General features: G+C 40.7%; 1 long non-coding RNA gene across 1 annotated transcript in view; it reads left to right on the top strand.

Annotated features, from left to right (window-relative positions):
- The window catches only part of LOC134214086 (uncharacterized), a 134,835-nt gene that overhangs the window by 108,621 nt on the left and 8,300 nt on the right, over window positions 1-17,914 (top strand). The gene's annotated exons all lie outside the window — the stretch shown is intronic.

Here is a 17,914-nt window from a genome sequence, read left to right on the forward strand (position 1 = left end):
AAAGGTTTTTGCACTGCAATAACTCATCCATCCTACTATAATGTGTCAGAAAACCATTATTCTTTTACAGAAAAATTATTAATTACCTAATTTGGCAGAAACCTTTTGAAAAATACAATTTATATTTCAGGAAATTATATGAACCTAAATTTGGGAGCTGTCTTCCTTCAAGGAATTCAGAGGAATTTGCTGTGAAAAATTGCAGTGGAAATGCAGGGGAGTTTTCTGTGGAAATTTAAAGGTATTTCGTGGCATAAATGGTTCATGTGGAAGTTTCTCGTGAAACTTCAGGGAAACTTCCCCAAGTGAAGTTCTTCTCGCAGCAGAGATGCATCCTGAACAGAACATGATCTTGATCTTGAGCTATTAGTTAGTTTTTGTTAATAGCAAAATCTGATATTTTTTCGACATTTCGGTGTATTTTTTTGTTATTTTCGCTCGTTTTTTCAAACAAGTTCATATCATGTTTTGTTATCAATACAGTAATGTCCCGGTTTTATCACCCCCTGGTGAATTTTGGGGCGATAAAATAGGAAATGTGACAAAATCTAAAAAATTATTTTCAATTTTTTAATTCATTTCAAAAATATGAATCAGTTTATATGCCTTGGAAAGGTAAAATGTGTGATTAGCATCCTTTATTTCTTGCCGAGAAAGCTTAAAAATCTTTGACAGGTACTCATAAATGATTTATAATGAACCACAGGTGGGAATTTTTTTTTCATGAAAATCAATGTATTATTTACAAAAATATAAAGAACGACCAAAAATTTTTGGGTGACAAAATCGGGTCGAAAACGTGAGAAAATCGAGACGTGATGACATCGGGTCGAAAACGTGACAAAATAGGGGGTAGACAAAATCAGGGAGTAACAAAATCGGTCACCTGTATCACGATTTCTACCCGGGGAGCCAAGAACGTGCCTTGGTGTTCTTAGTTTTGAACTAGACACAGCTCAGTGACCACGCAAGCAAAACGATCGAGTGAAATCAGGAGTGATTCAGTTTCATTCCAAATTTTTGTATTCTAGTTTGAATCTGGAGCCAAATAGAACAAACTCCTTCCCCAGCAGTGTTCTATTCATGTTTTCAAATTTTCAATTAAATGAAATCATCATGTTGGCGCCAAGAAAGGCGCCTAATTGCAAAGTGTTTTATTTTTTGACATTTGACTGGTACAAAATGAATCAAGAACGGCTGCTGGGAAAATGAATGTTTCAGATTCATTCAATCTGACAGCCCCGAACGATTTGAATCACTGCTGATTTTACCCTTCGAAGGTTCCTTAGATTTGAAACCATGCAAAAACGAGCATGCTTGATTTCTGTCGCATAGATGCTCACGTGTTCCACTACTAGACGAAAAATGAGTAGCATGCCGTCGCTTGATTTTGTTTTCCTATAGGGTACAAGTCGCTATGTTAGAAAAATGCTCTTGAACAGTGTGCTGTGTTCAGAACGTTTTGAACACGAACACGCGTTCTCGTTTCAGAATGCATCTCTGCCTCGCAGTTATTTATCATTTTTAGTTGAAGGGAGTTTCCCTGAAAATCGGCCAGTACCAGATATTTTGTGATAGTAAGGCGTGAACCGTTCTTTATTTACTTTAATGCCGTTTAAAATTTGCGACACAAACTTCATTTGAATGTGCAAACGTGGGGCATAACACAATCATGGTTCTGCACCACCTCATAATCGATAGTTTTTCTATTATGCAGCAGCGTGGTTTCTTCAACTTCTTGTCGTACAACTTCCGGGCACGTCTTTTTGCGACCGTATTCTGTTTCTCATCACGGTTTCGGACTTCTGAACTTTTAACGAACGTAGTCCAGCTCGAGTTGTGGTATTTTGCACGAAATTCTTGCTTACATTTTGGTCACATCTCGAACTCAGGAGTTCGGGTTCCATTTGAAGGTCCCAAAAACGCGTTTGTAATCATTCTCGTTGACGTGACGGATTTTTCGGATCTTCGCTTCCGATAAACAGTCAAACATTCTTCGAACCGTTTCATGATTCTTGGCACCGTGGAGTGCGCGATTCTCTACTTGTTTTTTTTTTTCGATGGCACGATGCGACAGATTTTTATTTTTAAAGCACTCGTGGGAAGTGTTTTCGTGCATTCACCGTTCTTGCGGCGCCATTTTAAAAACTTTTACGCACTTGATGAAATCAACCCACAGACTGTAAACAATAAACACTTAACTATGTTCAAGTAAAATTTCAATTATTTTTTACCAAACGGATAAAAGTTGATGCAATTTGATTGCGGATTTTCAACGGTACAACCTTTATTTTAATATGTTTGTAATACAATATTGTATTATACAACATTGTCTCTTAGAGTTTATGGATTCAAGCATTTCGGCAGAATAATAACTCTCCGATCAAAATTGCATAACAAAATAATGATAGGAGAAGCCATTCACGGGGCATACAACAATTACTTAAGTACTTATGGGGGAGAGTGTCTGTCATTTCTTACGTTCTATATAAATAAAAAATAATATGTATACGAAAAATTTTACATTGGGGGAAGGGGGTCGAAAACCACAGAAAAAATGCTTAAGTAATTATTGTACGGCTTCTTATTAAAAAAATACCTCCGAAACATGTTTCGAATTATTGTTCTCCCTAAGTTGTGCTTACCCAAATAGCACATGAAACTTTTATCATTTTCCCCTACGCAATACATAGATACAGGGAAGACAAAAAGGATGAGATAGATAACATTTTGTCGAAATTCAAATCAGCATAACTTTGCGTAGAATAATTCGATTTTGATAAAACCGAGACCATCAGAAGCAGACACTCTTCTAGTATACTGTCCTCAGATTAACTCAGATAAACCTCAGATTGGCCCTTGGACACCGGCGATGTTTTCAGTTCCCCGTGGTTAGGAAAGGAACTTTTGTCGATGATGTACTCACCGGCCGTGACTACAAAAATCAACTAGCCGAAAATTATCGGCAGCTTTCGTGCTCAGAAAATGGGTAACAAACGACATCTCCACCCTCAGCGAGGTATCTCAATTGTGGGAAACCAAACCAGAACTCGAAATAGATCGTTCGCCTACAGTCAGGACCATGAGACTATTCTGGTTATCCCAATTGGACACATTCCGGCCCGCTGCAGGTCGTTACGGCCCGTTGTATCGGAAATGTTGCAATCGTTTAACTCTCTTGGTCTTCTAGGCGCTGTTGATAAGCTAAAATACTGATACAATTCAGAGTCTATATATAGAGTTGCGCAAAGAGGATCTTCTTACACTTATTCTGAACGATCTTCTTGTTATTCTGTTTACTTTCATTTTGTTTAACCTAAAGTGACTTCACAAGAGTGTTCACTGCTAAAGCTTTTTAATTCGATAACCAAGTCACCACAGAGTACAAACACGTGAGTTTCTTGTTGCTCTTTATTGGGGTATGAAGTTTTTGAAGCTGTTTCTAGAACAAATCTAACATTTCAATTCATGCATTTTGATTCGCCTTAATCATTAGGCGATAACAATACTCCCCTTCAACAAGCTTTGTTTACTTTGCTCGATAGGTAGACGTTTTGACAGTTCAATATGTAGATTTTGGCTTCACTCTTTGCGTAACTCTATATATAATAGACTCTGATACAAATGATTTAGGAAGAACATTGGTCGTGAGAAGACCAACTGTTCTAAGAGCACGCTTCCCGCTTGGAAACCTATCGTTCGGACCTCAAATGGCTTCAAGCCCCTCCATGCTGCGTAGAGCGCTTAAGAACCAACAACCGACAATACACGTTGTCTCAACTGATAAACTTTTACAGTACTACTACTCGGAAGTTTACTTTCTCGGTCCGAAGAGTCAGGACTGGCACGATGTTTCGGACCGGTTGTGGCTTTTTTCAAGGGTCTGTTTCGGCGACAACCCAATGGCCAAAACGTCGGGCAAGTAAAAAGCATCGTCCTGATTTTTTTCTTCACACTGGAGCACCCAACCTCGAGTATTATCTTCATCCAGTCGAAGAATACCCAGACAGCCACAGTCATCTACTGGACACAAATTTCGTGGACAGTGGACAGTTAGTTTCTCAACTGTGCGCCGCCCTGATCGGTAGATGACGAGCAACCAACCTTTTGGGTGAGCTCCAGCATTGCTTTGCATTGGTTAAAATCCCAGTCGAATATCTGAAAGGCCTTAGTATCGAATCCATCTAGCGCCCAACCAGTAGTGCAGTGTGTAGTTTCGACGCCAGATGTTAAGGCTCTATAAACCGTAATCAATTTGATGATGAAGATGATTTTGTTCTCATTCGCACTAATACTAATGCAATTTTAGCCAAAATTCAATATTTCACTGTTATTCATCAACTTACCTCTGTCAACGTATATTCATGGTATTTTTTATAGATTTTCACTCACCTAAAATGATTATTAATTATTTGACTAAAAGCGTCAAACTGCTTTTCCTAAAATTTTCGTATACTAATTTACCAACCCGAACGATCGAAACACACCTTTTTGTTTTGAACATGCACTCAGTTTTCACTTCTTTTCTCGCCGTTTTCTTGATTTTATCACCTAAACAAATTCACTACCTAACTTTCACTTTTGTCTTTGATGTTGAACACCAATTTCTTCACTTCATGTCGAAAACCACGAAAACTGCTTTAAAAATTTGAAGTAGAGACAAATTTGACGGCTGTATTGTGAATGTTGTAAAATTCGAACACCCAAATTCACTACCGCATTAGGTGAAATAGTGCGCTCAAAATCAAAGCAAAGCAACGAAATATCAAAAATACATCAGATATGCTAGTCGACACGCAAACCTTTATGCATATACAAGAAAAGAATCATCATTTCATCGTTGCCAGATTTATTTAATCAAATAATTATTGCAGTTTGTCAATTAATCAAATCAACCAGAAAAAAGAAAAGATTATCAAGCTTCTGTTGGCAGGGTGGAGAATGGTTGACATTAATTTAACCATACCATTCATCCTACCATGCAGTCAAAAAAAACAAACTAGCAGCCGAGCAGCCTCGACCAAGTAGACGACACATACTTTTTTTTTTCTCCCCACAATCAATGTTTTTAGAATAATTTCTCAACGTATAATCGGTTTTGGTGACAAATTTACATTTCATTATTCCTTACTCTTTTACAGATTAGAACTAATAAATCAGTATCTGTGGCTAGCACTCTTTCAAGGCTGTGTTCACGCCTAATTCAACTCGATTCTGTTCTATTTGCACTGCACAAGAAAGTGTGGATGGATGGCACGAGACTCACGCAGTAAAACAAACAGTCTGCGGATGAAGAATAAAAATGACTTGATTTCGTCATACATTAATTTGGAAAACTGTCTCAGTGTGCTCGGTGTACGAAATATTACCGGATAAAATGTAAATATTCGGATAATCAAAGTGTTTTACTGTACTTTCCTCCAGAGTGTATGTAATTAAGAGTGGAACACTGTCAAGTAAAATTCATCTTTATTCCCATACAAAATCGTGTTCCAAACTGTAGGAGACCTGTCAAATGCGGCACATGTCGCCATCTTAATTACATACACTCTGCTTTCCCCAACACTTGTATATTTGAAAACCCAGTGGTGTATGAAGAATTTTAAAATAAGTTTCCATATAAAAATATTTCATAAATGCTTAAAAGTAAACATTTTGTTACATCTGGCAACATTATGCATGCAAGCTTTTACCACCCATTTCCACCACCTCAAATTTTCATCTTTTCGTACTAGTTGCCTCACCAATACTAACAAGCAATAACGTCATTAATTTTCAAAACAGAGTTATGGAGCCTTGAGCCTTAATTATTTACAGCAGGATGCTTGTTAAGTCCTCTTTATACACGGTACTGTCGTCGAAGCAACAGTCTTCGATGGTTTTCGGATCAAGCCAAACAGATTCGAGTATTAGCACCATGCTATCGGTTCATTAACAAATGCTCAGCTTCCTCAAAGTGACCACCGATGCGGTTCACTGATCTCTTTAAAAAGGTTTTTTTTTGTGTCTTTATTAGGGAGACTTTACCTCTTTAAAAAGGTAAGCATGGGCTCAAAATAATCAAACCCAACAGGAGAGCTTCCAAATTGAAGTTTGCCATTATAGTCGCATCCAAGGTGCACGCACAAGCTGTTGCTAATTTGGCAAAGTCACCACTCAAGGTGCTGAAGTTGCTCACGGATCAATTTGGATTGCTTAGACTATGTGCAAGACTTGCGAACATGCTTCGACAATCACCTTCCGACACTGCTCCCTACCAGTGTTGGGAAATGTACGTTAAAACACTCTGATTATGCGAATATTTACATTTTATCCAGTCAAATATCATGCACCAATCAAGCCGAAACAATTTGCAAAAAAATGTGACATCGTGACATTTTTTTTTTGTCGATGAAGCAAACGTTAGAGTCGTGCCGACGTGCGGTCAGCATTTGCATGAGATTTTTTGTTTCGACTCGTGCGCAGCGCAAACAGCACAGAATCGAGTTTAATTACCTGTGGCGCAAAGCGTAGAAGAAGTGCTATCCGTAGGTACTGATTTATTCTTCTTATCTCTAAAATGAGCAAGGAGTAATGAAATGATTTTTCCACACAAAAACGGTTATATGTTGTGAAATTATTGTCGAAACATTAATCGTGGGGAGAAAATAGTAAAAAGCATGTGCTGACGTCGTCTGCTTGGCGTGGCTGCTGCTGCGGCTGCCGTGGTTTTTGTTTTATTTTTTGCATGGAAGAATGAATGGTAAAAAGAAATGTCAACCATTCCTGTCCCTGCCCTACAGCTAGATTTCGCAGAACGACATTCCACGGAATGTACACACTCAGTTTTTATTTCTGCAGCTCGGCAAAAATCCGCACAGCCGTGCCAGCAAAATGAAAACTGATATTCCGCAAAATAGCGTTTGTTAGCTGATTTTCGGCAAATTTTGCGATTATCAGCAATTTTGACAGAAATCTCGGCAAAAAACATGTTTGCTGGGGCACGGCTGTGAGATTCTCGGTAAAAGTTCAACATTTTGCTGAGATCCCGGTAAAAAAATTAAGTGTGTACCACTTCTCCGAAAGACATTTCGCAGTATGTAATTTTTCACCGAAAGTTATTCCGCGGAATACCAATTGGCGGAATTCAGTTAGAATAATTATCGTTGAAGAGATATTTATTAAGTTCTACTTAATTACATGGCGCTAGTGTATTGTAATCCGGTCTACATTCATTCGGATTGTGGTTTGGAGCAATGATTTTTTTAAATGAGATTCAAGATGAAGGGAGGAGATAATGCCTTCTTCAAAAGAAGGCATCTGCCCAGTATAAGGCGAAGGGAAGGGTAATGCCTCCTTCAAATGGTAGCATGGCGGAGCGATGAGATACCTTTTTTAAATGAACACGTTTGCTAAGTATAAAGCAAAAGGATGGTTCTTCAAATAGATGCGACTACGCGGTACAAGGCACGGAGAGGGGATAATCCCTTAATTAAAAGGGCCTGCCTGGTATACCGTCCTCTGGGGCTCCTTTTGACTCCGGGACTACTTTAGGTTTTTGAATCTATAAAAAACTACCGAATTTGAAACAGAAAGTTGCTATCCAACTATCAACAAGACACCTGAATGGTGATAATGGCAATTTGATAGTAATTTACGGTTTGTCAAAAGAAACCCCGCACGACGGTAATAAAGGGCTTGTAGGGGCAATTATTTTTACGAAAACTTTTTCTACTCTGAGAGGCCTTCCTCAATCGTGCGATAAGATGCATAACTGCAAAGCAAGACTATGCTCAAGGCGACTGGGTTTGACTCCCGGTCCTGTCGATAGAAAATTGTCTCGACCTTTCAAGGCATACAAGTTTCAACGTGTTAACCTCATGATATACGAATGAAAACAGAATGGTAACTTGGTAACCTCGCAGTTAATAATTGTGGACAGCGAGTCGGCATTGTCTCAGTGGGGGATGTAAAGCCAAGAAGAAGAAAAAAACCATTCTATACTATGCTATTCTGAGAAAATGACAATCTGCTAAATTCTACACCATTCTTAACTGAAAAAATGCCAATCTTCTAAATGCAATATTCACAGTGGTACATTCCGCCAAAAGTCTTTCGGCGAAAAGGTACAATTCGCCAAATGTCGTACCTGAATTACACACGCCAAATGTTATTCCGTGAAATATTTAAAGCGAAAACATCCGAAATGGTTTTCGGCGAAATGTTATACAATCCATCACGGAATGTCTTGGGAGAACCTATAGAAGGGTATATTTTCGTTTTAGAACTAACGTGTCATGCGAAAACTTATTTCTCAGACCAAAATGTGTCATGCGACCAGTGATGGGAAATGTCAAAAATGTCATTACTAATTTGCTAATAACTTTGTTCAAATGTTATTTACAATTCGTTTTTGTTTATTAAAGTGTAATGCTTAAAGGATCCTAGAACTTTGTCAAACAGATCATCGTTCTAGATACAAAGTGTGAGCCATGAGAACGAAATTTAAAAAATGTCACAGGATGTCATGAAATTAATGTCATTTGACACTATTTCGGCTCTTACGACGCCAAAATCAGTTTTAGAGAAATGACCTATTAGAATTTTTCTAGAATTCTTTAATAGCTACATGTTTATGTAAAAAAAACTTTTTTTTCTTCTTATTGGCATTATATCCCCCACTGAGACATTGCTCCTCGCCGCTTAGTGTTAATTCAGCATTTTCACAGTGGTTAATAACTGTGAAAATGCTGAATGAACTTAGCTGAGGTTTCTTAGCCAAGTTACCATTTTTGTATTCGTATATCATGAGGCTAACACGGCGGTACTTTTATGCCCAGGGAAGTCAGGACAATTTCCAAACCGAAAATTGTCTAGACCGGCACCGGGAATCGAATCCAGCCACCCTCAGCATCTTCTTCTTATTAGCATTACATCCGCACACTGGGACAGAGTCGCCTCGCAGCTTAGTGTTCATTAGGCACTTCCATAGTTTCTGCGAGGTTTCTAAGCCAAGTACCATTTTGCATTCGTATATCATGGAGGCTAACACGATGATACTTTTATGCCCAAACCAAATTGTCTAGACCGGGAATCGAACCCAGTCGCCCTCAGCATGGCCTTGCTTTGTAGCCGCACGTCTTAACGCTCACTCTTCGCGGTTTCTCATGCATAAACATTAGGATTTTCGGCTTTCAATCACATGCAAATGTTGATAATTTCAAATCATTGCCAACGTTTCGATCCGGGGATTTGGATTTTCATCAGGGCTCGAGATTGAGAAACCTGTCTATGGCTGAAAGCCGAAAAATCCTAATTATTAGCAACTAATACAGTCAAAATCCCTAAAAAAATTATGCATAAACTTCTGGTGTTTTTATTAAGGGCGAAAAATGTCATTAGCCACTCCCAAAACCTCAGGGAAGGGAACATCCCGGAGGAACATGTAGGAAGGGACATTTCCGTTAACGAACTAAAACGGGCAATGCGACAACTAATTGTTCGTGATTTCTCACGAATAATTCTTTGTAAATCCTGAACGTTAGTTTCAATCGAATTTCATATTTTTTTGCGTTTGCTGTTGAACATAATGAAAAACAAAATGCTTTTATTGGCTACTTCAATTACTTTCAGAGTCAAATAACGTTCAGTTATGTTGAATGTTTAAAAACATATTGTGAAATGTTTATAATGTACATCTGTGTAGAATCGTTTATGCTTATGAGATTATTGGTCTTATTGTAGTGCCGCTGCGATTTTTAAGATTGAGTGATTCGGAGACGAGCCAGCCTCGGGCTGAAAGTCTCCTTAATAAAGACACAAAAAAAAAAAGATTGAGTGATTTTAATGTTTTGACTGTCACTTTTATGTTTTACCTTGAGTTTAATTCGGGTAAAGAATCGCAGCATTAGTAGTTTGTCTATAACTCATTTCAGTGGCTGTATTCCGTAATGTGGACGTCTAGCGCTATGTTTTCTCTAGAGTTCTACCTTGAACAGTTTGTTTGTTTTTGTTTTTCAATTCAACTAGTTACGGAGTTATTGAGGCGCTAGTTGCAGTAAATTAAAATTGTGTAAAGCCTATCCTTGATGTTCTGTCCAAAGCAAATAGTCCATCTCCGAACCAAGTGAGTCTCATCTATTTTTCATGATGCACTGACAACTAGAGTTCTATTGCAGTAAACTTGGTTTGGCTCAATTTAAATTGAGTTATTAGATGGCAATTCGCCTAAAGTCACTCTAATACATCCATTATCGGTTTACAGCTTCCTCACGGCACGGAATGATGCACTTTAATTCAGCCGATTATTGCATGGATTGGCGTATAATTAGCTTACATGGTGCCGTTACAACGACCTTTCCCGATGGCGTGGGCAAATAGATCAGCACATAGCGAACCATCGTGTATGCTACACTGGCTAAGAGCTGCGAATAGCCGGGACACGTACCACTAGCTCACCAACCTATAAGTAATTAGGCATTTATAAACAGTTATTTGTGTCCCATTCACACACGACTATGCCAGAGTGCAGTTCCAGGTCTCATAGAGAGAGTATCCTAAACTGAACAATGTCCGTGCATAGTGTTCGTGATTAGCCGTACGTTGCTACACTCATCCGATATGCGTTTCCAGCAACGTACAGCGGTTCGAGCTTTGTATCCACCTACTCCTCCACATCGACCACGGTTCAGCTAATCGATCCATTAATAGATGCATGATGTAAAAAAAATCGAATTACGGCATCATCCATTCCCCTGACTCATACATAAATTATTGTATGGATTTACATCGCAGCCGCCGCCCGCGCCCGTGCGGCGCCTTTCACTCACCCCTTCCAAGCACAGGAAGCTTGCAATTATATTCAAAATAAAGCGGGTTTTACTTTCAGTCATGTTTGAATGGGATGCTTCAATTGTTTGGACACCGACTAAGCTTCGGGGCTGATATTGAAATTGAAATTTGTTTACCAATAAACACCGATTGCCGCCGGTGCAGTTAACGCTAATAATGTGATTTTAAGTTGAATAATGGTGATGCTTTAGCGACGAATTCATCTTCCGATGTCGGTACTCTTTGAAGTTGGTTTGATCTACATTTCAAGTGGTTCAAATTCTAGATTGAATAAACTCTTCACATCCTTGCAATATGCTCGACACTGAGCTTTCCTACAAAATCACATACGTCTCATATTGTTGATATGGGAGGTGCTCTATTCTATTAGGCAGGATGCCAATCCTTCATTAGGGCTGTTGAAGCTCTGGCAGGTCCGTGTATTATTCATAGCTGTAAATTATGCACATGGTACCATTTTGCCATCCCGTTTGATTTCCCAGTCGTTTGCAAGCAAATTGGAAAGCAGCACAGACGTATTACTTCCCTATATCGTTATATATAGAGTAAGCAACAACTGGCAACTGCATATACCTCTGCAAATCGGTATCAAATCACAGTTGAGCCAATTGATCGCTAATTGATTATGTCAAGGTCACACCCCATCAATGATAAAATTATCGCCTCTATATTTCCGGCATGTAGAATCTCCAATACGCTCTTTTGTGTTTCCAACTCCGCGGTGACTATCACCCATCAGATAAATGATTCATAAGCAATTCGAGAAACCAATCCAAATCAGCCTGATTGAGCAGTGTGGAAAAATTGCCTGCTAACTGTCGGAAGATCCTATCCTCTGTGCTATTCCGTCACGATATCCCACCGAGCGCGCCCCCGCGCTCATTGTTCTGCCCAAGACATTTTAATGCACCAGCGTCGTCAACGTCAACGAAAGCTCTTCTCGCGGCATGTGGCCCAACCGATATGGCGATGGAGATATACGATGGAGGTTGCCACCCACCACCACCCATGTCATGTCGGTAGCATAACTAACCGCCACCGCATCAAAAACGTTCAGGACAGCTCACACAATGCATGAAAGGAGTAGTGCTTCATCCTGCGCGAAATCGAACGAGGTCGTCTTTCTTTCGCTCGAGATGGATTCCACGTCAATTCGTCTTCGGGGTTGGTATGAGATATAAGAAAATTTCGTTGGTGTTTATTTAAGAAACCAAGTTTGCTTTAACAGTAATTTTGAACCGATTTCAATTTCTAGAAAATGTTCACATTAACTTTTAAAAAGTTAGTTTCATTGGATTGTGATTCCATATTTTTTTAGAACTTTTAGTTTCACTATATACAAACTACTATATATAAAACTGCATAAATAGCTATGCACAAGTTTTCAATCAGAGAATGTCTTCACACTCTTACATGTTGATTGTTATCCGAGATGGTGCTGTTAACCGAGTAGAAGTGGAATCGATCTGAACCGTTCCATCCCTCTCATCAGCCCAGTCGTCAGTAGATAGGTTCTTTTAAAGACACGAACAGAACAAATCATAAAGTACGAACATGCCGAAGAGGCTGGCGCCACCAGATGGGCTATCCTGTTCTTATCTGTAGTCCTTATTAGTGGGGCCGAACGATGAGGCTTTGTGCGCGTTCCGTTGTTGGCTGGTCTTAAAATGGTGCAGCAAAGAGTGTGACACAGTTTCTCCACTTCGTATCGTAGCCGGTCTGGCCGAGAAGATGTGATGGAGCTGCGTGGTAATCCCGATGGTAGAGGATTTCTATCTGGCTGAGAAAGTGTGTCGATCACGTCATTTCGCATTTGGAATGGACACGTCCCGGATCCTGATACACGTAATCAAACCGAGTTTATGGGAGTTGCTGTCCGTTTCTGGTGAAACGTGATGAATCGTTACAGCGAAAACTGGTGTGATAAACGCACAATTTGCCTGATTTTTTTGTATCATTGCAGTTTTTGCATAACAATCAAGGATATTATCGATCATTTAGTTATCTGGGTTTGATCTTTTAGTAGTTTGTCAATAACTCATTCCATAGGCTGAATTTCAAAATGTGTTTAATAGTTGACTTCTAGTGTGAAGGTTTTTTAAGCTCTGCCTAACAGTTCGTTGTTTGAATTCCACTAATAACTAGAGCTGTTACACAGTTATTACTGGAATTAGAACAATGAACTATTAGGCAAAGTTGTTAAAATATATTCGCACTAGAAGTCCATCATTAAACATATTTTGAAATCCAGCCTCTAGAATGAGTTATTGACAAACTACTAAAAGATTGAACCAGAATACTAAAAATCGAATAACATCGTTGATAAGAATCAATTAAGGAGATGGCGAAATATATTGCATTGTTTCTTGCACTTCTTCTTCTTCTTCTTCAATGGCTCTACATTCTAACTGGAACTTGTCCGGCTTTTCAACTTAGTATTCTATTAGAATTTCCTCAGTTATTGAAAGCTATGCCCGACATTGCATGAATATGTATCTTGTGTGGCAAGTACACTGGATACACCATGTCCAGGGTGTCGAGAAAGTTTCCAACCCGAAAACATCCTAGACAGGACCGAGAATCAAACTCGCCATCTCCGTATGGGTAAAAATTGCGGAAAAAACTCTGCCAAACACACTTTTTGTTCTCTTGAGATTGTACTGCAAGATTTGCTGCGAAATCCAGGCAATCAGAGTGTTTGCACCGTCTCCACCGCTTAAAACTTTTTGTACAACTTTTGTCGATCATTCATTACCACAAGTGCATCCGGTCCCGCTTTAGTGTTCTTGCAGACGCTTACGCTGAGCAAAATATTACGTTCATGAATTCAAACAAACAAAGCTCATGATTATTCAAAACATATATTAAAGGATTAACGGAATCAAATTGCATCACTTTCAAAGGTCGATAAAATGTTGCCTCCTGGGTTGATTATAATGAAATTTTGTGTAAGATGGCTTCAGCATGTGTAATTTACACACTAGTTTCATTGCGAAATTGCATTATTTATTATTTATTCAGACTAATGCCGAAGTGGCCTGTGCGGTATATAAGAGTCTTCTCCATTCGGCTTGGTCCATGGCTACACGTCCAACCACGCAGTCTACGGAGGGTCCGAGTATCTTCCACCTGATCGATCCACTTTCCCGCTGCGCACCTCGCCTTCTTTTGCTCGTCGGATCGTTGTCGAGAACCATTTTCACCGGGTTACTGTCAGACATTCTGGCTGCGTGCGCCCCACCAGTCGTCCGATTTTGAGGTGTGAACGATGGATGGTTCTCCCAGCAGCTCATGCAACTCGTGGTTCATTCGCCTCCTCCACAGCCGTCTGCCATCTGCACCCCACCATAGATGGTGCGCACTTTCCTTTCGAAACTCCAAGTGCGCGTTGGTCCCCACGAGCATCGTCCAGGTCTCGTGTCCGTAGAGGACTACCGGTCTAATAGGCGTTTTGATTGCCAGTTTGGTACGGCGGCGAACTCTATTCGATCGGAGCGTCTTGCGGAGTCCAAAGTACGTACGATTTCCAGCCACTATGCGTCTCCGAATTTCTCTGATGGTATCATTTTCGGCAGTCACCATGAGCCTAAGTACACAAATTCTTCTACCACCTCGATTTCGTCACCACCGCGGTGGGTGGTTCACATTGTCTTCTCTTGAACCCCTTCCTATTATGTACTTCGTCTTCGACGTGTTGATGACTAGTCCGATCCGCTTGGCTTCCCTCTTTAGTCTGATGTAGGCTTCCTCCATCTTCTCAAAGTTACGTGCTATAATATCTATGTCGTCGGCCTGCTCTTCGTATTACCCCTTCCAAAGCGATGTTGAATAGCAGACACGAAAGACCATCACCTTGCCGTAACCCTCTACGGGTTTCGAAGGGACTCGAATGCCCTGAACTCGAACTCGCACATCACCCGATTCATCGTCGCTTTGATCAACCGTGTCAGTTTCCGGAAATCCGTGTTCGTGATTAGCTGCCTGGCGGCCGTCGATTGTATTATGTGGCATTGAAGTCGATGAATAGATCGATGTGGGCACGTTTATTCGCGGTATTTCTGCAGTACTTGGCGAATGGTGAACACCTGGGCCGTGGTGAAGCGTTCGCCCATAAAACCCCTGGTACTGCCCACGAACTCCCTTGTGGTGCTAGTCGACGGCATAAATTTGGGAGAGTACCTAGGCGGCGTTCAGCTGTGATTGCGCGGTAGTTGCTACAATCCAGCTTATCGCCTTTTTTGTAGATGGGACACAGACACCTTCCATCCACTCCTGCGGCAAAACTTCCTCCTCCCAAATCTTGGTAATGACCCAGAGTGCAGAGCCTCACCACCGTGTGTAAATAGCTCTCCTGGCAGTTGGTCAGCCCCAGGGGCTTTGTTGTTCCATGTTGACCATGCTGAGGGTGGCTGGGTTCGATTCCCGGTGCCGGTCTAGACAATTTTCAGATTGGAATGTCTCGACTTCCCAAAAAAGTATCATCGTGTTAGCCTCATGTATACGAATGCAAAATGGTACTCTTAGAAACCTCGCAGTTAATACTGTGGAAGTGCTTAATGACACTAAGCTGCGGGGGGCTCTGTCCCAGTGTGGGGATATAATGCCAATAAGAAGAAAGACGGTTGCTCCGTCTCTTACGGTCTCGATCTTCTTGCTGGCGCTTTTCCTCCGGAAAATCGAGTTTGTCTGTTCGCGCCTGTTTATATCGTCCTCGTTCGCCCTCGTGCGGTGTTGCAACAATCTCGCCCATGCTGCATTCTTCTCTTCAACTAACTGATCACATTTGCCGTCATACCAGTCGGTTCTCTGAGCCGGGGCGCCGTGCCGTACAGCGGTTGCGGTGCTACCAATGCGGATCGAATATCTCTCAGCCATCTTCCGTTGGGGTCGCTTCCAGCTGCTGCGCGTATTGGGCTGATCTACCGTCTTGTAGCCGCCCAATGTTAACCGCGGCGTCCGACTTCGACGCGTGTTGTACACCGTCGAGAGTTTTGAGCGCAGGCATACTGCAACGAGGTAGTGGTCGGATTCAATTCGCACTGCGGTAAGTGCGGACGTTCGTGATGTCGGAGAAGAATTTACCGTCGATTGAACGTGGTCCATTGGTTTTCCGTTTCTTGGATGGGTGATCTCCATGTGGCCTTGTGGATTTTTTTTGCGAAGAAGGTGCTTCGGACTACCATTCCGCGGGAGGCTGCAAAGTTTATGCATCGTTGGCCGTTGTCATTCGATACGTGTGCGGACTATCCGGTCCAGTGACCGGTCTATACATTTCCTCCTTCCTACCTGTGCGTTCATGTCGCCGATGACGATTTTGACGTCCGCAGTGGGTATCCATCGTATGTCTGCTCCAGCTGTGCGTAGAACGCTTCTTTCTCGTCGTCGGGTCTCCCTTCGTATGGGCAGTGCACGTTGATGATGCTATATGAAGAAACGGCCTTAATCCTCAGCTTGCATCCTTGCGTTGATTGGATGCCCAATCACCCGTCGGCGCATCTTACCCTGCACTATGAAGCCGGTTCCTAGCTCGTTGGTGGTGCCACAGCTTTGGTAGAAGGTAGCCGCTCGATGCCCGCTTTTACACTTTCTGTCCTGTCCAGCAAATCTCCTCAGCCCGACGTCGAAGTTGCGGGATGTAATTGATCGTAGATCATCCTGTTGCAATCCGAAACCTAGCGAATTGCAGTTCCATGTACCAGCTTCCAATCTGATCCTTCATTCGTCGCCTGGGTCTTTGCATTATATCGAGTCGTATTATCTCTTATATTGTTATATTGTAATTATTGGTTTTCATTTTTTTCATTATTAGGTCAGGTCTCGTCGGAGGGCCGTCGTGTCAGGGCTGTCTAGCGTTCCACCTAACACCAGGACTTGGGCTCGATCATTTAGTGATCTGGATTTGATCTTTTAGTAGTTGCATAGGCTGAATTTCAAAATGTGTTGTATAGTTGACTTCTAGTGTGAAGGTTTTTTAAAGCTCTGCCTAACAGTTCGTTGTATGAATTCCACTAATAACGAAATTAAAGCTCTAGTTGCAGTAACGTATACACCCAGTTCTTTTTTTACACGAGTGGGTTTTAGTCGATTATGACCTTTAGCGTTAATGAAACATAGGTTAACCCCATGAAAAATCACAATAAATCAAAGAAAATTCAGGTGGTATTTAAAAAGCTGTAAAAAAAGGTAAACCGGGAAAATAAAGAATACCAACCATGTAACACCGTGGGTGTACTGATTGATAACACAATTTCAATCATTTCGTTTAAGTTACTGTAACTAGTAATTAGGGAGATGACGAAATATATTGCATTGTTTCTTCGCACACAGTTGCGGAAAAAAAACTCTGCCTAACACCCAGTTAGTATTTGCTGTAAAATCCAGACAATCGGAGTGTTTGCACCGTCTCCACCGCTCGAAACTTTTGGTACTTCTCGATTACCCATGGCCTGTCAGACTGAAGTTTTTCCACCCAACTTGATACACGCGGTAATTATCTGCTAACCTTTATTAACTTATAATATATAACTAATTTGAATTTGCTGTTTTTAATGGTTGTGAACTTTCTAACCTGGAATAAAAACGATTTTTCATAATACGGGATCATTCACATTGATAATTACGGGCTCAATTATTGCAGTAGGTTTAAACAAAACTTGCAAACATAAATTGCCAAATCAATGATGACGTAAACAAGGCGAGCTGTCTTCTCTCTCCCAGGTAAGGCCATATTCAGTGTTCCATACTTGACTCGATTTAGTCGAGTCAAGTACCACTAAGACGGCCTTTCTGTTAGTGGAAATACGTATCTGTCAAAGGTAGAATAAAGTAGTAGAATTAAATGGAATAGTACAATCTCGTCTTATGATAAGTAAATACATTCCACTAAGAGCTCAAAATAATTTTCATATCACTCTGAAGAGTAAAATAGGCATTTTAGGCACAAATTGCATGCCTATTTTATTCTTAAAAGTACTGCATGCGAAGTCTCACAATGAAGTCGATTTGAATTAGTTGTTTAGTCTTATTCTACCATTGCATGAAAGTTTGCAGATAAAGAAGAGTATTGTTATCGTATTTGATACCA

The sequence above is a fragment of the Armigeres subalbatus genome, chromosome 2 (assembly GCF_024139115.2).
Source record: "Armigeres subalbatus isolate Guangzhou_Male chromosome 2, GZ_Asu_2, whole genome shotgun sequence".
NCBI lineage: Eukaryota > Metazoa > Arthropoda > Insecta > Diptera > Culicidae > Armigeres > Armigeres subalbatus.